Source organism: Miniopterus natalensis, chromosome 2 (genome assembly GCF_054644295.1).
Source record: "Miniopterus natalensis isolate mMinNat1 chromosome 2, mMinNat1.hap1, whole genome shotgun sequence".
In the NCBI taxonomy this organism is placed as follows: domain Eukaryota; kingdom Metazoa; phylum Chordata; class Mammalia; order Chiroptera; family Miniopteridae; genus Miniopterus; species Miniopterus natalensis.
Window position 1 is genome coordinate 155713370 of NC_142082.1, and position 25481 is coordinate 155738850.

Consider the following 25481-nt stretch of genomic DNA (forward strand, 5'->3'; position numbering starts at 1 on the left):
ATTTCGGTCAGTTCATACCACATTCCAGTTCATACCAGTTCACTGCCTAGTAATGGCTCTAAAAGTCAACAGTCTACTCCTGACCCCCAGGTACAGGAAAAATGGCATAAACACATAAGGGCCAGTGTGTAAGAATAAATAAGAGGGGATAAAAAAGGGAAATGATTAAAGCAAACCAAAGGGGAATAAGTCAGAAATATGGGGAACACACAGAAGCCAATGGACATCTAATACTTGCACAATTTAGAGAGGAACTGCATTAAGAGGAGTGGTGAGCAGAGGTGCTCACAGAAGAGGCAAGCTGCCCTGGCATGAAGTGGAAACTGGCAGCGGCCTGCACATCACAGGCCCCAAAGGGCACATGGAACCCATGAGCTTCAGTGGTTCAGTTTACATATGTGTGGACCCTGAGAAAGAAGATACCTACACTAAGGGCTCCTGGTGGCTAACTGGGCTCAAAATAAAAACAAACAACAACAAAAACAGAGTCTAGCAGCCATTTCTGAATAGGGGCCTCTCACGCAAGTTACACTTCAGGGAAAAGCCTGCATTGAACTGCCTGCCTGCACTGTGTTCCTGCCATCCGAGCCAGCCCTTAGAAAGGAGTTCCAGAAATTATATTTCAACCAACAGGACTGAGGCATTCCCTGTCCAATTGGAGCCGTGCAGCTATATCCCCAGCAGCACCTTCAATGACAAATCAGGGCAGCTCCATTGTGACCAATCAGGACATTAAGGACCAAACTGAGGATTTGGAGTCCTCATTTGCATGAGGACAGACCAACCAGGGGCCCTGGGTGGGACTTCTCTCTATATAAGCCAACTCCCCTCAGCCTCTGGAAGTATAATTTCCCTTTCCACTGAAGACAGAAGACTGCACTTCCCCAGCTGGAGCTGAAACATGAAAGGAGTCTTGCTAAAAGCGGGCAGGTGGAGGGGGCAGACAGGTGCTGAGCAAGGCAGAGCAGCGCACACAGGAGCAGATGGAGCCGAGTAGGCCGCCTCACAGCCGTGCTGCTTCATAATTGAGCTGTAACACTACTGAGCTGTTCCACGGCCATGCTGTATCACAACTGAGCTATTTGCACTAAATCTAGTTCCTTCTTTATTACACCCCAAATGGGGGATTCCTGTTGGTTTTGAATTGGTGCCAGCAACCATCAGCTGACACAAGAAACATGAGTTCATTTACACTGTATGAAATCAGGGCTCCAAAAAGAAAACTGGCCTTGTTCTCTACACGTTCTGGAGGTAGCATAGACAAAGCAAACACCCTCATCCCAGCTCTGCTGGGAAGTGAATTTGGGACAGTCATAACCTCCTTGAGCCTCAGTTTCTTACCTGCAGAGCTCTTTGGAATAATTGCACCTGGTGTGTCTCTGTAATAACTGACACTGGCAACATCTCCAGGGCCCTGGGAGATGCAGGATCTTGCAGAAGGATGACTTGATTAATAAAAATAATCAAGGACACTCCTACCTTGGGATGCTGGGGAAACCAGACTGGATATAACTATCTTACCCTTTAAGACTGAGGGCAGGCTCTGCTACGAGGTCACAGAGACCAGGAGAATCACCTGCTACAAACCAGAGCTAGAAAAAAAATTTGTCTAAACACTTCATTTAATAGCATTTTCTATGTGCCAAGCCACTGTTCTATGCATTTTATGCAAATTAATTAATTCCTCATTTTCTAAGGAGGCAAGAGGCACAGGGTGACTAAATAGCCTATGACCCAGATCACCCAGCTAGTAAATGGCAAAGTCTGTATATGTGCCCAGCCCTGTCTACTGCAATCTGTGCTCCTAACCACTCGGCAACACTGCCTCTAACCAGGACTCACAGCTTGCAGTCCTGGCAGGAAGGTCTTCTCTCCCCAAAATATAATCTTTAGCTATCCCCTCCCTAAATTCCACATCTGTAAGATGGGAATAAGACCATTTCCTTCCCAATGAAAAAGAGTACTTTTATCTGAAAATGCCTAACAAACATACGAAAAGATGCTCTATACCATATATCATGAGGGAAATGCAAATTAAAAACAAGGAGATACTACACACCTATTAGAATGGCCAAAATCCAAAACACTAACACCACCAAATGTGGGTGAGACCGTGGAACAACAGGAAATCTCATTCACTGCTGGTGGGAATGCAAAATAAAACAGTTTGCCAGTTTCTTACAAAACTAAATATACTCTTTCCAGCAAGTGCGCTCCTTGGTATTTACCCAAAATATAGTATGGATCCTTGAAGCTGGGATTGCTATGCCTCCCTTACATACCACAAATCAAATCTGATACAGACATAAGAGTAGGTTAAAGTTCACAAGGAGAACGCCTTGTAAAACTATGACATAGAAATAATCAATCATGCTTTATATGCTGCTGACAAGGAAAACCCTGACTGCAACAGCAGAGATCTTTTAGGAAAAGCTGAGAGTCATTCTAAGGTGAAGACTGGTTTAGCCTTTGTTCGGCGATTAATTTTACAAGCAGCAGCAAGGTCATGCAGCATACCTGCCTGATTCCACCTCCATGAGAAAGGGACCAGCAACTAAAACAACATTAACATTATATAGGATGACCATGTACTTTATCACCCAGGAGGAAAGGTCCTATTATTAGGCCAGAACAACAGGAGTGAACCAGGACTGATCCAGTTACCAGGACAAGTGTCACCCTAACAACACACCTCTTTTTTCTTTTGATAAAGCAAGTGCCTCAGGGTCTCCTTATACTGACCATAAAAAGTATCCACTGCCTATTTTCTACTGGACAATATCTAAATTTACAGGATAATATGCTAGTAATATCCTTCAATAACCCCCAAATATTATGTTTAATATAATTTGTTAAAGCAGGTAGTCTGACATCCTTCATTTTTGAAATGAAAGTTTTAATAGATTTTAAATTATATAAAAATTCAATGCATTATCTCATGTCACAAATTTTTTTTAAAAAAATTAGCTTGAATTTAAATTATTCTTGCAAGGAGAGTGTCAAAACAGCCTGACAGCTGCATCTCCTTCTGTGCAAAAATGTAAATCAGGGCATTTGTAACTACTGCCCGTGCCTGCTCAGGAGTAGCTGGCTGAGGCTGCTAGGTAACAAGAAATCCTCTCTCACAAGCTTAAGAACTTAATACTACCCCCAGGAGCTAATAGGGAGACACTGCGATACAATCTGAAGCACACATCCACCTACTAGTAAGTGTTTTGTTTGGCCAACCTAGGGTTTTTGATGTTTTTAAAAGGATGGAAATCACCCCAAAAAATCCAGATATATGGCTTCTTTGGAAAAAAGCAAAACACAAAAAACCCCTAAAGATTTCCCAGAAGTTGGTCCACCCACATTTCCTAAGGGGAATCAGCTGGAGCTGAGTGGGGCCCGCCCCTTTAGCTGATTCAAGTACTCTCTAATTTGCCATACTCCTAACCACTCATCCTTCACACCCAACCCACTTCACCCCAGTGCCATCTGCCCTACTGTTGTGATGAGTTTGCAAACGCTGTCATAAAGCACTTGTAAATAAGCACACACACCCCCATATACACGGAAGGCTAAACATACCCATGACAAGGGCATTGTATACTCAGAGACTCTGGGGTTGTGGCTGATTGATCTGTCCAATGTGTCACCTCTTGCTCACTTGCTCTGCTCTCTTCATCTCTTTTTCTCCCAGTGTTGGCCTCATACTCTGAAATTAGCTCTTCCCACTGGGTTCTTATTAACTTTCTGAAGTTAAAAAATAACAGCTCTCTCCAAACCTATTTTTCTCATTCATAAAATGAGTAGATTTACCTTGCAGAGTTGTGAAGGTTAAACGAAAATGTGGGTGAAAGGACCTAGCACAGCCCTACACATATTATAACCACTTAGTTATTTAAGTCTGAACAAACTCTAACACAGAACAAATAGTGAGCTAGTGCAATAATAATAATAGTAACTTTGTTTATGGAATTTATTTTGAGTTTTTAAAAGTTACAATTTTCTTGCTTTTAAAGAATGGGTAACAAAACTATTACATACACAAGAAATAATAAATTCAGCTATATCACATAACTTAATAGAGAGAGGGCATCTGTAGCATGCAGGCAGTCACTGAGAAGGGGCCTGTAAGATTTCCAGCATTCTCTTGCTGATTTCCCTGTTCTCATTTAAGCAACAATTTCATTTCTTATAAGGTGCTTTCAATGAAAGGCACAGAAATGATTATGGAGGAAGGGTCTTTTCCACCCTATACAGGAGGCATAATAGATTGTGTTGATGTAAGAAAGTCCAAACCTGTAGAGAATTTTTATGAGTTTATTTGAGCCAAAATGAAGACAATGATGGAAAACAAGATCTTAAATGCTCCACAGAATGGCAGTTTGCAGACTCTTTTATGCATTTGGAATTAAGGAGGGAATTTAAGGAAGATTACACATAGGTTGGATTATAGGATAGTTAAGATTATGTGCTCTCTAGAGGATGGTTAGGCCTTCAAGGGTATTTATTACTTCTGGCATTTCAAAGGTTTGTTAACCTAGATGCACAAGAACAATGGACAGGGCTTACTTAAAACCTTTCACTAAAGAAGTTATAGGCCTGGGGCATGACTACCCACCATGACCTGGCGGGTTAGGAATTTATGATTTATTACAGTACCCCTTTTCATCCACAAGTTACAGCATTTATTTTTTTAAATGACTGTTTTTAAAGCCCAAATTACTGCCCATTTTGTTGTATATATATGTGTGCTTTTTCTTAAAATAGAGTATGTGAGGGAAGTCTTTGGTTTCCCTTCTCTAAATATAATGCTGCATGTAATTACATTATTAGTATTACAGCATCACGTTCCACCTAGCCAAAACAAATAGGAACAACAATAATCTGTTCACATTTGCAAATTAAATAGGACAAAGCCACTGGAGACTTTTAAAGACCCGCTATATCTGCTTAAATCAATTTTTAACCATGGGGAAAGGTACTTAGAAAATTTGATCAAAACAGAAGTAGAGTTGATGAAATCCAGCTTCTCATACCTATATTTTTTTAAACCACCACTCTGAATTTTGTCACTCTGAATCTCAGTTTAAGAGGTCACTTTCCTTAAGAGACCTTTCCTGATTCCTCCCTCCCACCTCCAACAATTAAACTGGCCACTGCCTTCCTGTGCCCTGACTCTACCTGCTATACACTTCCATACAGCACCAAAAACTACACGTGTTGTTGATTCATCTCCCCTACTAGCCTTGTAAAAATTCCTCAAGGGTGGGGACTATCTTTGTCCCCATCACCCAACACAGTACCCAACCTCTCTCCTCTACAGTGAAGCTTCAGCATGGAATGGTAGTTAAAATCAATAGTGGGCAAGCCACCCCTGGGTTAGAATCCTGGCTCTGCCCCACTCTTCCTACCCATGTGAGTTTGGGCAAATTATTCCGTGCCTCTGTTTTTGTATAGGTATAATGGGGCCTGAAAATAGTACAGACTTTACAAGGTTGTTGAGAGATTTAAATGAGTTAATACATGTAAAATGCTTAAGACCTGGAACAAGCACATCTCAATTTTATCAAAAATAGCAATGTAACTTCCCTAGATATCTCGACAGCCTAGATGTGTTTCAATATCAGTAATTTATTTTTGAGTCATTTCAGCATAACCACCCTGTGACATTCTGTGATGCTGTTTAGCTTAAGCAATAACTCTGATAGTAACGGGGTGCACTGTCCAGGGTGGAGCTAGTGGGCTCAAGCAGGATGCCCATACTTCAGAAGTGGTTACAAAAGACAAACGCTTTGGGCATACTTTGCTCATTACCTACTGGATGGATGTTCTTTGGTGCAATCAGCAGCTTGCAAATGAGCATGATGGATGTTAGAAATGGGATCACACTGGTGAAATTAAAGGATTCAAGCACATGGGCATGCTGAAATGTTTTAGAGACACTTTTGCCCTTGAACGAACAGAATATAAGAGTCTGGTGAAGCCTGAACCCCTGAGAGCAACTAAAAAAACCAGGAACCTCTCCCCTGCCCTCCTGTTGTGTGCTTCAAGTGTTCCTTGATATTGTGCATCAGAACACCTGAAACACAAAGACTGGAGCTTTCATCAAGCTTATTAGCCAGATTGTATCAACCCTTTTTTGGCTTCTGGCTAGGGAATGTTTATCTAAAAGTTATCTCTATGTGTGCACTAGTTTAGCGGAAACCTGCTTTCATTATTAACTAGAAGTGAGTTTGTAAGACAGCAGGTAACTGCCGCCTGCTTCAAGTTTCTTTGGTACGTACCATCACCTACCCACTCCCCAAAAAGACACCGAGGAGTTGGGCAAGACCAAACGGGCTGTGGAAGAATGGTCTGGACACCTGTCATAAGAGACAATGCACAGTCTTTCCATGACTTAAATTTGCATGGAGAATGTGAATGACATTTAGTTTACCACCCTCACAGGTTTGCTGTGACAACCAAATGATTTAAAAGATGTGAAAATGATCTGAAAACTGTAAGGCACCATGAATCATGTGCAATATGATTATAACCTTTGACTACACTTGAAACTAAAGAACGCTGGCCTTGCTGTCTTTTCTGTGCACCAGTTGTATCTACGCGCCTGTTTTTCAAGGCCCTCATTCTGTTGATTTTTGACCTCCCCAACATATACATGCACACACAGGTTTTATGCTTATTTTTAACACAGGTAACATAATTAATAGGATGCTGAATAGGAATGAAGATAGGAATGAGGAAGCATGGAGGTTTTCTGACCACCACTGCAGATACTCTTATTAGTCTGACTTCCAGGTACATAAGGGTATTATACCTGGGCCCTGACCAGATAGCTCAGTCTTTCCCTTCCCTTTCCTTCCCCCAGGCATGTTATCTTTGCCTTTCTCTCTCCTAAACTCAAAGAGCCCTTCGTTTGCTTCTGTAACTTGTCTCCTGAACCTACGCATCCCAGTTTGTTCATTCTACTACCCCTGTAACTTTCTACATAAACTTTCTCTTATAATTTAAAAAACAACAACAATGCATAATGCCTTGGAATGAAGTCCAAATTCCTCAGTGCCGCATTTAAGGCCCCTGCCACCTGGCCCCAGCCACACTTCTCTCTATTCCCGGCACTGAGTGATTCTAGATACCATTCTACCTCCCAATGGTTCTCTGCACATCCATGCTCCTGGGCTAGCCTCCACCATGGTCCTCCAGCTGAGGTGACTTCTTTCCAGTTCCAAAGCCACCGTGCCCCACTTTTATACCACTATCCACCAGTCATATTTTTGGGGGCCTTTGGTCCCTGATCAGGGTGCCCTATCTTCTAAATAAATCTCTACTTCCCACAGTTGTGACAAGTCCATCTTGTTACCTATCTTTCCATAATAGGGCTTCTGAAAGTTCAAGTTCTGCTTTGCTAACTAGATTGAAAGCTTCTTGAAAGGCAGAGGCCAGTTCCTATCTTTGTAAGACCATCAACAGCAGGTATAATTCCTTTGATAGAATATATGCTTAATTAATGACTGTGGACTGAACACAAACAAGGTGATCTCAATACGTTGTACTGGAAGACACAGAGCAGTACTCTAAGCCCCACTTAATTATAAAGCAATCTCAAATGTAAAATCTGAATAAGTAGAAATCTTGATTCGGAACAGAGACAGAACAACTGTGCTTCTCATACCCAATGAGCAAAAAGCTAAACAAACTTTAGGATAATGTGACATCCTTTCCCCCATGGGTGGGGGGAAGAATTATTCCACTCCTTGGTTCCTGCACTCCCCCCCCCCCCCCGCCAACTTTAGTGATATTAAGACTAGTAGTAGTTCACCAACCAACCCTGTTCTCCTTACAGGTTCAGGCTTTGTGCCCAGTTTTATCTGTATGGAGTACCCTCTCCGAAAACGCCTTTTCATTCTCAAGTCTTAGCTCAAGAGTGAATTTCCCTTTTAAACCTTCCCAGATTTCTGCTGGCAGACTTAGAAAGATGTTTCCAGAAGCACTCACTTCTGACCCCACCCCAGTAACCCACATCTACATTTTACCCATTATCACATTCCAAAAATTATTTCTTTAAATGCAGGGCCCAGATAAAAAGTATCTGGGAGATAAGGCTTTTAAAAAGAAGCTTTTTTTCATATCCAGCCCACAAGCAGTCAACAGATACTGTTTGAATAGAACAATGATGAGTGAAGGCGCCACTCAATCTACTAACATCATTTATCTACAAATAGCTCACCTCTCCCTACTGGGTTCACGATGAAGTGCTTACTCATCACTTTATTTGGAAGAGGTGGGCAAGCTCGGAGTGCATCCTCAGCAGTTTTCACTGCACCTGGGAATTATTCCCATAGAAACAATTCCAGCAATGAACAGGGTTACAGGCCGGCCCATCAAGCCCTACACTACTTAGTGGATCTAAAATAGTTAAAACTGCTGGTGATTTTAGGACTCTCGGAGCTAGAAAATATTAGTAAAAGATCCCCACGTTTTGTAGGCTTTTGTGATCTAGACTAAAATCCTAGGGCTCCCTTTTAGAGTAAATATCCTTGGAAAAAGACATTCGAAGTTCCAGACCACCATGGACTCTTGTGACATATTCACATTTTAAATCAGAGGCTTCTTTTGAATAGTGTTGTCTTTGTAGATTAGGTATTTCTCATGTGTCAGTGGGCTTTCTTCCTCCTTCCCTTTTCCTTCTGTTTCTACTTTTTCCATTGGTATGATCAGGAAAAATCGGTTTAATATCAGTCCAAATAAAACATAATAAACAAATATTTTGGGGGGGGGGGACCAATACACTACATTGATGTCTGTGCTCCAACCTCAGACATGGGCCCTTAGCACTGCCAAGCTCTCCCTCCATTCTCCCTGGGCCCCTTCTCACTGAGCACTTAGGGGCTGCCTGCCCAGAGCTTCTCTGCTTTGAGCTTCTCGAACCCCCACCTCAAAGCCATGTGCTTTCATTTACAGATAATCATCACCCCTCACTTCCTAGAGAAAATTAATGGCAACTGAACATAACTTACCTCCTTGAGCATCCTCCTCTCTAATTCCCATTTTTAAGTCAAGGATCTCACCATCTGGCAGACTTACTTACAGACTCACTATCTCAAGCAAATCCTCACGACCAGTGTTATCTAAGGATGATACCATTACACCCAGCTGATAAACGGATGAGCAAGCTGAGGATCAAAGGGACTGAAGGAGTGCCCAGTCCCATGACTACAAACCGACAGAACATACAGAATCTTGCTCTCCTGTGAGCTCCCACTGCACATCTATGCATCTGTTTCAGAACAGCCACCACTTATTCTCTTCAACGCGTGCCACGGTCCAGCTGAACTGGCCAACTCAATCTACTCAAGCTCTTTGCAAATAAACTTGCCTTTGCCTCTTGAAAAAAAAACACAATCTTTTTCTGATTATAAAATACATACTTTTGAAAACATTAAAAATATGAAAGCATAAGAGATGATCTATAATAATAAGAATGACCGATCTACAACTATAAACAATATGGATGAGTCAGACAATGCTGAGTGTGAAAAATCAGACATAGGAGTAGATGCTGTATGAGTCTATTTCCATGATGCCAAAACTGTGGAATGCCACCAGAAGTTGGGAACACGAGGGGACCTGTGGAACGCAGATAATGTTCTATTTCTTAACCTAGGCACTTGTTGCATAAGTATGGTCACAGTGTGAAAATTCAATGAAGTGTATAATTATGATAAGTACACACATATATGTACATACAGGGTGGGGCAAAAGTAGGTTTATAGTTGTATGTGAAACAGAGTTTTTATTCTTGTGTTGTTATTTATCAGTTATTTTTTTATACAAACAACTGTAAACCTACTTTTGCCCCACCCTATATACACATATACATAGGCATATACACATGCACATATGCATCGTATACTTGAAGTCAGATGCAATGTTTATATTTTGGTGTGTTTTCTTACTGGTGCTTAGCGCATCCTCATTGTTCAATAGTAAGCTTTCCAAAACCACAGACCATATCCCCCTCCTCTTGTCCTCCACAGAACCTACTCTTGAACATGGTAGGTACTTAATATTTGTTGAAGTGTTTTCAGAAGCCAAGTAAAGCTTCCATTCCTAACCATATAGAGTTCAGTATCACCTCAGTCATCCATGTAATATGAATGCTTTAGTCAGCTGTATTCCAAACTCTTTGTTTAGTCTGCACAGCTCAATGCTTAGAGGCAGTTTAGCAAGGTTCCCCTTGAGGGTATAAATACTAGCCAGCACAGTGAATTCATTCCACAACTAACAGTACCACACCCAAGGATCCAATGAGAATCAGACACATTCCTGCCATCAAAGAGCTAAAAGTTGGTAGACAATTAAATATGAATCCTGCTTCCCACAGTCTAGAAGGAAAGGCAACAGGAAACAAATCTTGACCCTTCCACTCCTGAGCTGTCAAATCACAACTGTCCAGATGGGAACAAATACTCGCCCCAGAGCCCAACTCTGGAAACTCTGCCTGGTAGGTGCCTTCACGCTCCTTAGTCTGCGGATGGACGTGTTTGCTGTATTTAAAATATGTTTTGAAGTATTTTACAAACATTAACCCCATCATATCTGATAATGCAAAAGTATAGCACTATTTAAAGTGGTAGTAAAAAAGAGACACACAATTATGATAGAAACAAAAGGAGAGCTTAAACAAATAGTTGTGAGTGATGAAAAATATTTTTCTTTTCTTTTTTTTTTTTTTCCTTTTGCATATGGAATACACTGGGAAGAACCGTGAAGGGCAAAAAATGAATGGGGCTGAGCGAGGGTGAAAAAAAGCTAACCTACACCTATAACCTATCAGTAATAATCAGCCAGAACAGAGAAAGGAGATCCTCAGACCTTTTTCCATTTTGAATATGCAACAGAATGATCAGGGCCAAAGGTGGAAACTTGGCCCAATGTTAGTTCAGGAGGCCAGGCTACTGTTCTAGAACAGAAAGCCTGAGCACAGCCAGGGCTGAGCCCACTGAGGCTTCTGCAATTCAAGATGAGGCGTGAACTTGGACACCAAGGGCTACTAAGGGGCTCCCCAGGGCTCCAAAGAGACCAGGAAGGAGCCACCTGCCTCAGGAGATTTTTCATGTAGACAAAGCTGCTCCACTTTAGAAAAAGATGCCCTACAGGACATCCAGCAGCAAGTGCAGAACTGGTTATAAAGCTTCAAAGAACCAACTTACACTCCTTGAACTGCATCGGGGGAATGCAAACTTAAAGTCCTCTTAGTCACTTTGAACTTGTGAACAAATGAGCTTAAGAAGAGCCTCTCAGAAGCTCACCTGTTTGAAGTAGAGAGCTCCTGAAATGAAAATGCAAAGGGAGAAGGGAAACATGCATGCATATGGGACAGGAAGAAGGCAAGGTGGACTCGGGAGGGAGTGAGTCCCTCCTTCAGGAAGAGGGGAGCCAGGCTGGGTTTTAGAGCTATAGAATATTTTGGAGGTAAGGGAGAGCTTGAACCATTTTTTTGTGTGTGACCAACAGCATGTTTAAATATTCAAGCATCAATGCATGAAAGAGCTTATTTAGTCTTGCTAGAGCCTGGCGCAGGAGGACAAGTAAGGGGAGAGAGCTGGAGGGCAGCCAAGCAGGGAGGCATGACAGCCACCTAGCCAGCCCAGGGTGGGGGACCAGCACCAGATTTCAGAGGGTCTGTGTGCTTGCTGTAAGAGTCTGAACTCAACCCTGCAGGCAGTGGCAAGCTAAGTTTTTAGCAAGTCAGTGACATGGTGAGATTTGTGCATCCAAGAGCTCATCTGGTGGTGTGTAAAAGATGCATTTCAGGTGGGGAGGCCGGTGAGGTGGCAACAATCTAAATGAGAGGCTAAATTAGAGTAACAAATGGCAGGAGAAATGGAAAAGACTTCCTCAGCTGTCCAAGAGGTAATATCAGAAGGTACAGATGAATTAGTCAAGGTGAGGTGGCACAGGGAGGGCAGGGTTAGGAGACAGGTGGATGATGGTGCCACCAATCCAGGCAGGAAATAAAGGAAGAAGCCAGGGGCTGCTGATCCTGAGGAACCGCTGCAGGGCTCAGTCGAGAGGGGTCCAGAGGTCAGAGCACTGTAGGAACAGAATTGGAAGCATCACCATACACACTGGAGTAAAAACAATGAAAGTGGGTGAGACCACTCATAACAGGAATTTGTATGTTCTCGGGATAGGACAGTTTTGAGAACTTAATGACAATGCTCAGGCCACACCTAGAATCCAGGAGATTGTGGTTCAATTCCCAGTCAGGGCACCTGCCCAGGCTGTGGCCTCGGTCCCCAGTCAGGGACGAGCAGGAGGCAGCTGATCAATGACTCGCATCACTGATGTTTCTTTCTCTCTCTCTCCCCCTCTCCCTTCTTCTCTCTGAAATCAGTAATATATATATATATATATTAAATGCTCAGGCCCCATAATGTACATTAACAAACAATATTTTGGGGAAAATATCAGGCAGCTTATAGGACTCCTGCTGTCCACATAGGACTGCGGGTTAAGAAATCCTGGGCTGGGAGCAGGGAGGGTATGTGGGAAAGGGTCTAAAGCAGGATTTCTCAAGCAGAATGCTGCTGGCAAATTGCAAGGGACAGGTCCTCACCCCTGGCCCAGCCCCTGCCCACTAAACACTGGAAATATCCACAACCTAGTCTCTGTGACAACCAAAAAACGTGCCCACATATTTCCAAATGTGTTTGAGAGCCTCTGGTCAAATAGGAGAGAAGGAGACAATAAAGTCTTAGAAAGATCAGCGATGGGACAAAAAGCAGATCTAAGCCTCCAGTCAACAGGCCAGTCCCGTATCCAAAATACACCCACCATGTGACCCTTCTCCCCACCTCCACCACTAGCACCTCATCTAAGCCATCCTCGCGTGAATTAACGCAATCATCTAACTGGTCTTCCTGCTTCTAGTCTTTTCTTGAAAGTCACCAAGGTGTACATTATATCCCAGGACTTATTTATCTTAAAACTCTATGTCTATCTTTTTACCCATTTCACCCATGCACCATCCCTCCCACCCACTATCTGCCTCTGGCAACCACCAATCTGTTCTCTGTATCTATGAGTTTGGTGGGTTTTTGTTTGTTTTTGAATGCACATATAAGTTAGATCACACACTATTTGTCTTTCTCTGACTTATGTCACTTAACATAATGCCCTCAAGGTCCATCCATGGTGTCGCAAATGGCAGTGTCTCCTTTTTTCCTGACTGAAAATACAAGTGTGTATACATACCCCATTCTCTCTATCAATCATCCACTGATAGATACTTAGGTTGTTTTCACGTCTTGGCTTCCTGCTTCTGTTCTTAATTCCCCTTGACAAGCCCTTTCCACAGGGCAGCAAAGTGTGGCTTTTCAATTTTACTGATTTTATTTAACAGGCTCTTTTATAAAACTATCTGCCATGCTCTGTTCTTTACAAATATTAACTCATGTAATCCTCACATCACTATGAAATAGATATCACTTTTATTCCCATTTTACCAATGAGGCAGAGAGAAGTTACACAACTACTCCATGGTCCCAGAGCCAGCAAATGTAGAGCTGGGATTTTAACCCAGGCAGCCAGCTCCAGAGTTCATGTTCTTGCCTAATACTCCATGTCACCCTCCAATTCATTCATTCCTCTAAGGCCTGCAACTGTCTTCTCACTCCAGAGTAAAAACCAAGATCCTTGGCACAGCCAGGACCTCTTCTACCTTACCTCCTGCTACTGCTCCATGACACCTCCCAACCTCACTGGTCTGACTGCTATGATGTGGGCACCCCTGTATGCACCTGCTCCAGGGCCTCTGCACTCACTACTGTCTCCTCTATCTGGAGTGTCTTCCTCCAGTCATAGAGGTAGCTCCTTCACTTCACTGGTTTCTATTTAAATGTGCTCTTGAGTGAGGACTTCCTGCCCATCCAATATCAAATAACACACTCCCACCACCAGCATTTTCAATTCTTCCACCTTGCTGCTTTTCGTTTTCTCCAAAGCATTTATTATCATATAAAAAAATGTAGAATCACTCATTCATTTATTATCTAACTCCCCTCAGAAGAGTGCATGTTCCATGAGAACAGCAATTTTGTGTGCTTTGATCTCTGCTATAGCCCTATGAATGGAAGGGCACTGTAGTTCATTTTTGGGTGAATGAATAAAGAATGATGACCAGAAGTCAAGAAGGAGAAGTTTCAACACAGAGGGAGACAGCCCAATAAAGTACAATGCCACAAAAAGGCTTCGGTTATATTAGGGGTGAAAAGTTTCCATTGATTTTGGCAATTAAGATATTGGCACATGCCCTAGCCAACTTTGCTCAGTGGTCAGAGCATCGGCCCGTGTACTGAAGGGTCTTGGTTCAATTCCGGTCAAGGGCGTGTACCTCAGTTGCAGGCTCGATTCCCAGCCCTGGCCAGGGCACATGTGGGAGGCAACCAATCGATGTGTCTCTTTCACATTGATGTTTCTCTCTCTCTCTCTCTTTTTCTCTCTCTCCTTCCACTCTGAAAAGCAATGGAAAAAATATCCTCAGGTGAGGATTAAAAAAATATATATATTGGCACCTATGGCAAGAAATGTGTCTTAAGAAATGGTATACCTGGCTAAGGAGTGAGTTGGCAGATAGAATAGTAGAAGCACTAAGCACAGACAGCTCCTGTAAGAAGATAGCTGATAAAGGAGACAGCTAAAAGGAGCAGCAATGTCAAGAGAGACTTGAACATATTCTTTCCAGATCAAGGGAAGGAGCCAAGGGAGGGTGAGATTGAAATTCAACACAGAGAAAGGATTACTGATGGAGAAAGGCCTTGGACATACCCAATTCCAGCTGTGGGGATGAAGATGTTCTTCCACGCTGACCAGCAAATGTTCTTCTTCCACCCCTGGATGCTCTACACTGACAGTGTTCTCTCCAACTCAGGTGCTTCTCAACCATGGGCCTGGGCAGACTGGAGGAGTTCGTACCCATCCTCTCCAAAGAGCACCAAGGCCTGCTCAGACTCCCAGTTGGGACAGACATGTATACTGAGCTCACTGGAATTGGGTGAGGGGGGAAGGCCTAACCCTTCACCGAGATACTTCATATACATTCATTTCCCTACATGGACACATGTAAACATCTCTTTTATTCCTAAACAGCCCTGAGGGATAAATTAGTAGCCCCATTTAAAGATCAGAAAACTTGAGGCTGGGTGAGCTTCATAATTTCTCCAAGGATACCCAGGTCCAGCCAGGTTTTTCACTGAAGTGAGCATTCTTTCCAATATATACAGTATGCCACTACTCAACAGACTGTGATAGAAGAGAGATCATCGAGACTAGAAAAATTAAAAAGAGGGAGTGATAGAGGTTGCGAGATTTTCAAAGAAACAGTGAAATAACTGTCATTCACAGGAAAGATAAGTAAAACTTAAAGAAAGGGATAAGTTGTATATGTCCCCTCATCACCAGATTTTATTATAAGTATAGTAAATAACAAAAAGAGAAAGCAAAAAGGAATGTTTGAATAGAAAAAGGATTCCATGAAGGCTATAGTACAGAAACTAGAAATTTTATTAAATGTGACAAAAACACATTCATTATCAAGTATTGAATTTAATTACGTTTCCTTTAGTATGTGCTACACAGCTAAGAATGTCAATTGATACAATAAAAAGAGACATAATAGGCAACTGAATGTTGACAAAGAGGTAAAGGCAATTCAGTGGAGAAAGAACAGTCTTTTTAACAAATAGTGCTGGAACAATTAGATTTTCATATGCAAAAAAATGAACTTTAATCAATAACCTATCCAATATAAAAAATTAACTCAATGGTCCAAATACCTTTAACAGACACCTTGCCAAAGATATATAGATGGCAAATAAGCATATGAAGAACCCAATATCGTATGTCATAATGGAAATGCAAATTAAAACAATGAGATATCACTACATACCTATGGGAATGGCCAAAATCCAAAACACTGACAACACCAAATGCTGATAAGACTGTGGAGCAACAGGAACTCTCATTCATTGCTGGTGGGAATGCAAATGGTATAGCCACTTTGGAACACAGTTTGGCAGTCTCTTACAAAACTAAACATACTTGTACCATATGATCCAGCAATTGTGCTCCTTGGTATTTACCCAAAGAAACTGAAAACTTATGTCCACACAAAAACCTGCATATGTATGCTTACTGCACCTTTATTCATAATTGCCCAAACTTGGAAGCAACCAAGATGTCCTTTGGTGGTGAATGGACAAATAAACGGTGGTACATACAGACAACGAAGTGTTATTCAGGGCAAAAATTAGCTATCAAGCCATGAAAAGACATGTAGGAAAGAAATATAAGTGCATATTACTAGGTGAAAGAACCAATCTCAAAAAGCTACATATTGTATGATTCCAATTATATGACATTCAGGAAAAGAAAAAACTATGGAAACAGTAAAAAGACTATGGTTGCCAGGGGTTAAGGAAAGAGGGATGAACAGGCAGAGTACAGAGGATTTTTAGGGCTGTACAACCACTCTGTATGATGCTACAAGGTGGATACATGTCATTATACTTTTGTCCAGACACACAGAATGTACAACAGCAAGAGCAAACTCTAATGAAAGATGGACTCTGAGTAATCATCATGTGTCAATGTGGGTTCAGCTGCAACAAATGTACCACTCTGGTGGGGAATGTTCATAATGGAGAAGGCTTTGCATGCATGGGGCACGGAGTACAAGGGCAATCTGTACCTTCTGCTCAATTTTGCTGTGCACCGAAAACTTCTCTAAAACATAAAGCCTCTTTTAAAAAATTAACTTAAAATGGATCATAGACGTAAATGCAAAACTTAAAACTATAAAACTTCCTGAAGGAAACATAGGAGAAAACCTTTGTGACCTTGGGTTAGGCAAAGATTTCTTAGACAAGACACCAAAAGCATAATGTATTTATAAAGAAAGTCATAAGTTGGACTTCATCAAAATTAAAAACTTCTCAACAGTCACTGTGAAGAGAATGAAAAAACAAGCCACAAGCTAGGAGAAAATCTTTATAAAGCATATATTTGATGAAGGACTTACTCAAAATATATAAAGAACTCTCAACATTCAACAATAAAGACAATCAACCCAATAAAAACATGGGCGAAAAACTTGGGCAGACCACCAAATGTATAAAGATAGCAAAAAATACATAAAAAGATGCTCGACTTCATTGGTCACTAGGGAAATGCAAATTAAAATCACAATAAAATATCGCTAATGACTAAAATGAAAAAACCTGACTATACTAAGTGCTGACAAGGATGTGAAGAAACTAGCATGCTTATACACTGCTGGTAGGGAAGTAAAATGATATAATCACTTTGGAAAACAGTTTCTGAAAAAGTTAAACATACAACTAACATGATCTAGCCATTTCAATCCTAGGTGCTTACCCAAGATAAATGAAAGTACATGTCTATACAAAGATTGCATGCAAATGTAGTAGGTTTATTTGAAAGAGCAAAAAATTAGAAACAACCCAAATGTCCATCAATAGGTACAAAGATAAACTGTTGTGTATATATAGCCATACAACAGAATACTATTCAGCAATGAGAAGAAATGAACCACTGCTACATACATCAATATGCATGAATCTCCAAATAATTATTCTGAGTGAAAGAAGCCAGACCAAAAAAAAAAAAAAAAGAATACATACTATACATGATTCCATTAATTTAAAATTCTAGAAAATGCAAACTACTCCTTATATATATTACATATACTATAATATATATACTCTTTACATATGTTTTTTATATATATGTTTTTATTGATGAGAGAGAGGAAGGGAGAGGGAGGGGAAGGGGGGAGAGGGGAAGAGAGGAAGAGAGGGAGGGAGGAAGGGACGGAGGGAAAAACATCAATGTGAGAGAGAAACATAGATTGCCTGCAACCAGGGCTTGTGCCCTAACTGGGAATTGAACCGGTGACCTTTTGGTGCATGGGATGATGCTCACCCAACTGAGCCATACTGACCTGAGCCAACTACTCTTATAGACAGAAAGCAAAGCTGTGATTTGGGGTGATGGGATGATGGAAAAGGAAGGGTTTATAAAGGGGAGTGGGGAAATTTGGGGAGTTTGCTGGACATGTTCACCTTTATTGTGGTGATGATTTCATATTTATATACATAGGTCAAAGCTTCTCAAATGATACACTTAAATGTGTTCAGTTTATTGCATATCATTTAATCTCAATAAAGCTATTTTTTGAAAAAGAAATATAAGGGGGAAAGTCATAATATTAAAAAAAGAAAATATAGTACAAATAAGCCATTTTAGGTTTCCTGACATCTAATGGCATCAGGTATTAGAATTTGCTTTAGAAATGGCCAAATTTTACCTTAAACATTGCAAAACATTCCCAATCTATCTTTCAAAAGTATTTCTACAGTACGGTTTCAGAGATTATAAATCTACTCAAATACTTTTAGCAAAAATAAGAGTAAGTGCTTACTTTTCTGTACAATACCTATCCATTAAGGGAACACTAATTTTTCAATGTGTATACTTACATCTGAAAGAATAATTTAATTTTAAGTAATTTTCCAATAATAAAATTTCTACAATTAACAATAAGAATGACTTAGCACTCAGAAGTCAATGACAGTTAACAAGAGTAACAAGGCACATCAACCCCATGCATAAAACCTGGTGGAAACTATCACAACTCTTCTCTTGTTACAAAAGTATCTGATTTCTTATGAAAACAGAGTAAAACATATGCTACTGAATAACAAAAATATTTTTTACCTTTCTTTTCTTTTTTGTTAGAAAAGATTTATTAATCAACAAGGCACCAACCAAGAAGATGGGAGATCTAATGGTGCCTCAAATCCATCTTGCACACTAGACTAGGTTAAGGGTTTTTAAGGGGTTGGGGGAACAGTGCTGGTGGGGCAAGTTTTAATTGAAGGAACTTGGCATTTATGATAAAAGGTGTCAGCCCTGGATCTTTCTGGAAAATGGACCCTTGGTTTCTGAAAGAGTTCCAGTGTTCAAGTTCTGGTTAGGTTTTGCATGGGGGTGGAGTGGGGCCATGACTTTGGTTCTGGATGCAGCTGGGGGTCAAATTTCTCTCCCAAAGTATTTTTCTAAATGCATAAAACTTGCACAGCACTAGAGATAATTGTAATAACCTCTGTGAAACATCTGAATGTGATAAAAAAAAAATTTGCAAAAAATAAGTCTTCTAAATCTTACAGCAAGGCTGAGAAACAGATAGTATCATTGGTGCTAAAAAGCTCCAGGCAACTTGTTCAAGGTCACCCAAAGTAACCACTAAGCATATGTACAAGAGGGAAAAAATAACAAGGGCTCCCAACCATAACTTTCTTCTCCAGAGTGGTGGATACTCATGATGCAAATGTCCTGGGGGCACGGAGGCCTACCACAAAGGCAAATCATATGGTTTGTCTCTCTTTGGCCCCACTCCCAATAGTTCTCTACAAATAAAGTCAAGTCTAAATAAGCACCAAGACAACGTAAAGGGTCTGGCTAGAGAGGACATCTCAATCTTGCCATACCTTCCTGACTAGAAAATAAAGGGTGGGGAAATGAGGGTGTCACAGGAACAATTTCCTTGAGTGAAGCAAATGTATGAAAAGCTTAAGGTTCCTTTTTGTGATTTCGAGCAGGTGAACTACTTACTCCCCTTTTGTGAGAACACTTTGCCCAGAGCTCAGCACATAACAGGAGCTTAGAAATGCTGCTTTCACCCTCCCTGTTCTCCTAACCCAAGGGCAAAGAGATTCTGGCTGGCAAAAACTCAGGGTCCAGACCACTCAGAGCAACAACTTTTTGGGGACATCCAGAGGTTGTGAGCAAAGATATAAATCCTGAAAGAACTAGAATCAACTGCCAAGTTCCCTGTATACTTAGTGACCTACAAGATACAAAACTAGAAAGTAATTGGGATTATCCTCTAAGGCTTTGGGGGAAAATTCTAAAAGGAAACTAAAGTCCTAAAAAACAAGTCAAAAGATAACGTGGGTGATTATGTAAGCAGTAGAGACTCAAAACATTAATAATAAAGACGGGTACTTCAGAGTTATAGTGCATCAAACTAATACTGTGTAAAGAGCAACCACATGATAAAAATACTCAAACAAAGCTTTAAACCTTCTTTGGCCTTGGAAAGTCATGAGACTTTTTTGGCTAAAACAAGAAATGCTTTAGTGAGAAAGGGAAAAAGGACTTCTGGACCTCTAGGTGGCTCCCATTTTTAAACTACTACAGTACTCCTCTACCTTAACTAAATGGTCAAGTAAAATCTATTTATTTATGCAAGTCACATCAACAGCTGGACGATACTAAACCTTAGAGTTAAAACTCTCATTTTTCCACCACAGTTTTCCCTACCTCCCTTTGAAATCTAGCACTGAACAATCAATAGCTGCTGACTGACATGTTACCACATGACATGTGTAAAATAATATGACACGGTAAGATTTTTTTTCTTTCAGTAATCCTGTACTGATAAAAAAAAAAAAAAAAAGCATAATTACTTTAATGATGTACTTAGAAAAAGAATTATCTACAAAAGAAAATCACAGGGTAACACTAATTGAAAGGTGTCTCGATTTATTATTACAAATTTTTTCATAGAGCCCAAATGCATTGATTTTACCTGATATATGCAAAGGTTGTTTCACATTATACATAAAACCAGTCTGGCTTTTCTATTATGAAAAGCAGATTTAACAGTGATAAGAAGACAATCAAAACTCAAATATTAAACTGATATTACTATCTTATTCATTATAACAATAACTATTTATTGAGCACCGACTGCACATGCGCACGCACACACACCAGACACACAATGCACTGGGTATAGACTGCTGAACAAACCAGGCATTATTGTTGCCTTCAAGGGCAAGAGAAAAACATTAAACAATGAAATAATATGTAATTCTAAATTGTGGAAAATATTAAGGGAAGTGATGATTATGCTATGAGGGAAAAAATAAAGGGGTTCCAAGTTACCTGATGCTAAGGGTGGCCTTATCAGAGAAGACTTTATAAAAGGATATTTGAACCAGCAGCCAGGACAAGAAATTACTCAGTGACATGGTCATAAAACAGAAAGGCCAACAACAAGAGCAACAGCCCTCAGGTGAGTCCGCTGGAAACTGCCAATGGGGCTGACAAGAGACGAAGACGGTGGGCAGGGGCCAAGTCATGCAGGACCTTGTAGGCTTGTGGAGGATTTTATATTTTATCCTAAGTGTAAATGTGTTTCCTAAGAGCTCTGAAGAGTTTAAGCAGCAAGTGACTTCTCTTTTTTCCTCGGGATGTGTGGGTAAAGGGACGGGAATGGGTGCAGAGTGAGTGCATGCAGGAGGCCTCTGCAGTGGGGAGGGGTAATGATAGCTTGAACTAGGGGAGTAACATAATGGAGACTGAAAAGCCAGACAGGTTTGAGAGAGCTTTCGCCAGAAAAGTGGGTAGAACTTTGTGACAAACTGGCTGGTTGGAGGGTGACAGAATGAAACAGAGAGTGACGGGAATTCCAGCCTTCTGGCCTGAGCCACTCTTTGGATGGATGAGATGAAAAACAGCAAAAACAACTGGAAAGGTTCGGTAATCAAGAGCAGTTCTGAAGACGTCTGAGACACTGCCATTCGTTGGCTAGGATGTGCCAGGCACTACATCAGGTGTTCTGCTTGTCCCAGCATCCCGATTAGTAGCAGTATCCCCATTTTACTGAAAGCAAACTGTAGATCACGGAAGCTGAAGTAGCGTGGCCAAGCTCATTCAGCTCGGAGTGACAAAGTCACACCTGCCACCCAAGGCTGGCCGGCTGGCTGTGGGGTAAGCATTCTTCCCACTATACAGAGTTCTTGGAAACTATCTCTACGCTTTGAATTTTGAAGACTATTTACGGCTGGAGCAAGCCAGCACCCAAGGAGAGTAAATAGGTAATACATTATTTTTTAAACCCAAATCCTCAGATTTAATGCATAATGGCTTCCTTTCCCACTCCCATCCCTACTCCATACCTGCAAAGAGTCCTGCAATCTTTTGGACGCTAGCAAGATATCTAGGACCTTAATGTTTTACCATAAATAGCAAAGCCGTTACGCCAGGAATCAACCATAACGAAAAGAGCAACAATAGCCAATAGCAAACAGTATTTTTACTCTCATTACATACACCAACATAAGACAGACCAATTAATGAGCAAGAACTCTGAAAAAGTAATCATTTCTCAAAATAACCAAGGCATTCAAGTCAAAAATGCAAGCTGTCCCGGAGGGAAGGCTACAAAAGCCAAGCACTGACATTCACATAAATAAAAAAACTGAAACCTTAAAAAAATTAGGTGCCCTGGGCACTGCCCCTCAGTTGGTGGGCGGATATCCCTGGCACTGAGAGGTGACAGGTCAGGGCACATGCCTGGGGTGGTGTGCTCAGTCCCCAGTAGGGGGCATGCAGGAGGCAGCCTGCTGATGTCTCACTCTCACACCCATGTTTCTCTCTCCCTCTCCCTTTTTCCTTCTCTAAAAATCAATAAAAAAATCTTAAAAAAAAAAAAAAATTAGGCAGAAAGAAATGACACCACTATGGCACAGAACTTAAAATCTGCAATTCCCAGATACCTCAACCAAATGCCAAATTCAGTAAACATGCACCCTAAAAACAACTTAAACATGCAGTCTTCTTTTAAACTGCTTTTCCCTGCACGTGGGCACTCTGGCCAACTGGAATGCCTTTCCTATGGGCACAGTCCCATGGTTTGTGCTCCCTTTCTCTCTCTCTGAGCTCTCTGAGGTCCCCTTCAAGCTATGGAAACCCAGAAATTAGGCTTGATCAATGAGCCTAGAAAGAATGAACTCAATACATTACTGCCAATTGCGTCTATTATTGAAAGTACTGGCCTGAGACGCTTAAAAGGAGAGAAAAAGAGGGAGAGGGTGATTTTTGAAAGGTTTTTATGATCCACATCACAAATGACATCTGGTTGGGTCTGATCCTTCAATGGGATAAATCATCAAATCATGTTCAGTCACATGTAATTTGTATGGCTTGGGGAGAGTTCCCCATGGAGATAAATAAAATTAAAAGTGCCATTAATAAGCCCGCTAAAAGATAAACACAACCACCCTCCTGAGTGGCAGCGCTGCGCCCTGCGTCCTGCCCCTGGGCCACCTCCCGGGGCAGAGGGCTAGCTGGCGGCCGCCGCCTCAACCCCGCCAAGGGCAGGACGCTGAGAGCCCGTCACGGAAGCTTCCCTCTTTCTGTTCCTTCATAACATGGTCGCTAACTCCTGGCCACCCAAGGATGAAAGAAAATAAAGAGGAAAACTACCTGAGGTCTCTACCAAAATGAGTCCTTAGTCCAACTGACCCGGAAAACAGAGGTCTGCACATGGTAAAAGGCGCTTCCTGGGGACACAACCATCTAACGAAGAGCTGCGGAGCCGCATTGCACTGGGAAAGCCATAAATGTTGGTCCCCGGGTCACCAGGCTGGAGTAATTTTTTTTTTCCAGTGCCGTGCTTTGATGTATTGACAGTGCTAACCCGACGGGTTTGAATCGGCTACGAAACGTGCCCTGCATATCTCTTTCCCTTCTAAATCCCTAAAGATCAGGGGCAACGCTGGCCCGCAATTATATCCGATGCTTGCACAGCTCAAGATGCCATTTGATGCTGAGAAAGTAGTGGTTTAGCAACACCAGGCGGCTCTGTGATGCTAAAATAACAACGCAACGCGGGATTGCAAACCAGGTACTGGGCTTGGAGGGCTCAGTGCCGCCCACGGACCCGCGTTCGGAGCTCAAGGTTCCTCCGGGGGCAGTCTTAAGTTTTCTGCGATTCACCCTCTCGGAGTTTCTGGTGTGCAAAACGGAATTACTTTGAAAGTCACCTCCTCTGGACCCCTCCCTGTACGTATCGGCGGCCAGGGGGAAGAGAGCCCGAGGAGGATTCTCCGTTCAGACAGAATTTAAAAACCTATAAACCAATCATTGTTTCAGAGGAGAAAACGAGCGTCTCAGCAAACCGCCACCCGGCGAGCGAGCCTCCGGTTTCCATTTGGAGGAGAAAATATGAGCGAAACCAGACATGCATTTCCCTTCCCAGCAAAAGTGGCCTCTAAACTCCCCTGCCAAGGGCACCGGAGGAAACGGCGCGGCAAGGAAGGGCTCGCACTTTTCAGGCGGACGCGCGCGGCGGGGAGGTGGTCGGGAGGAGCGGGGCAGAGCCGGCGGAGAGCCCGGCTGCGCGCAGGGGACCGACGCGGCGCTCCGGGCCAGGAGGGAGGGGTCCCGCGCGCAGCCTAGAAATCGCGGCCGCCGAGTAAAGTTAATGCTCAATACTCACTCAGTTTCGCAACTGCGCCGCCCCCGCAGGCCGCCCCGCGGGGCCGGCCGGGGCGCTGGGGACGCGGCGGCGCCCGGAGCCCGGCGGCCGCCCAGCGCCTGCCCCCGGCCGCGCCGCCCCGCGCGCCTCCTTCCGCGGGCTCCGCGGGCCGCGCGCCCCGCAGCCGAGGGAGGCCCGGGCGCGCCCTCCGCGCACCTCCCCGGCGGCGCTAGGTGAGTGCGGACGCCCCGGGCGGGGCTGCGGGAGTGTGCGAGCGCGCGGGCAGCGGCGGCGCGGCGGGCGGGAGGCGCCCCAGCACGGCCGCCGCGGCGGGCGGGAGGGCGAGGCTGGGCGAGGAGCCGGGCGGCGGGCGCGCCGCGGGGCACCGGCGAGCGCGGGCTGCGGAGTTGGCGGCCGGCTGGCTCCCGCGGCCGGTGTCTCTGGGCTGGGGGCCGGGCTGGGGGCCGGGCCGGGCGGCCGGCGGCTCCGCCCCTCCGCCGTGCGGCGGTCTGAGCGCGCGAGAGGAGCGGTGCGGGGGCGCCCCCCTCGGCCCGGCGCTCGGGTTACAGCCGCCGCTCGCCCGCCGCCCCGCCCGCGCCTCGCCGGGTCGCCGGCGCCGGGGGAGACCTTGTAACGGAACTGGGACGCCAGCGCTGCATTGTGGGAGCTCCGGCGGCGGCGGGGCGAGCGGCGGGCGGCTCGGGCCCACCGGGCGGGCTCGGCCGGCCCCCGGCCCCCGAGGCCTGTGCGCCCGGAGCCTGCGGGCGCGGGACCGGCGCCTCGCCCACTCGCAGCGAAGCAAAATCTTCCGTAGCCCGGGGCGACGCTGGTAAAGCTGCCCTTTCCGGTCACCCCGGAAAGTAGGCGGCTTTTCCCGCAGACCCTTTTGGGGGGGAAAAAAAAAAAAAACAGAAAAAAAAAAAAAGCCCTTCCAGCCCCCAAGGACTGGGTTTGAATTGAATTGCTTTCGTCTGGAGGGGCAGTGATTCAGCCACTCAGCAGCAGCAGTGACAGAGACAGGACTCACACGCGCTCTCAGCAAACACGGGAATGAATCAGACGTGAGTAACCAAGTTAGAAAGAGCCGGCTCCCATTCAGGACCCCTCGCCCCCTCCCCCCCCCCACACACCCCTTTAA

At 43.4% G+C, this 25481-nt stretch overlaps 1 protein-coding gene across 2 annotated transcripts in view; it reads right to left on the bottom strand.

Annotated features, from left to right (window-relative positions):
* RASSF8 (Ras association domain family member 8) overlaps positions 1–24429 on the bottom strand; it is a 97756-nt gene extending 73327 nt beyond the window's left edge. The window contains exon 1 of one of the 2 annotated variants that reach the window (XM_087814752.1): positions 24365–24429. The gene's annotated coding sequence lies outside the window, so the exon portion shown is untranslated. The remainder of the gene's footprint in view (positions 1–24364) is intronic. The other variant, XM_087814751.1, reaches the window with a different exon arrangement.
* Between the last annotated feature and the right edge of the window lie 1052 nt (positions 24430–25481).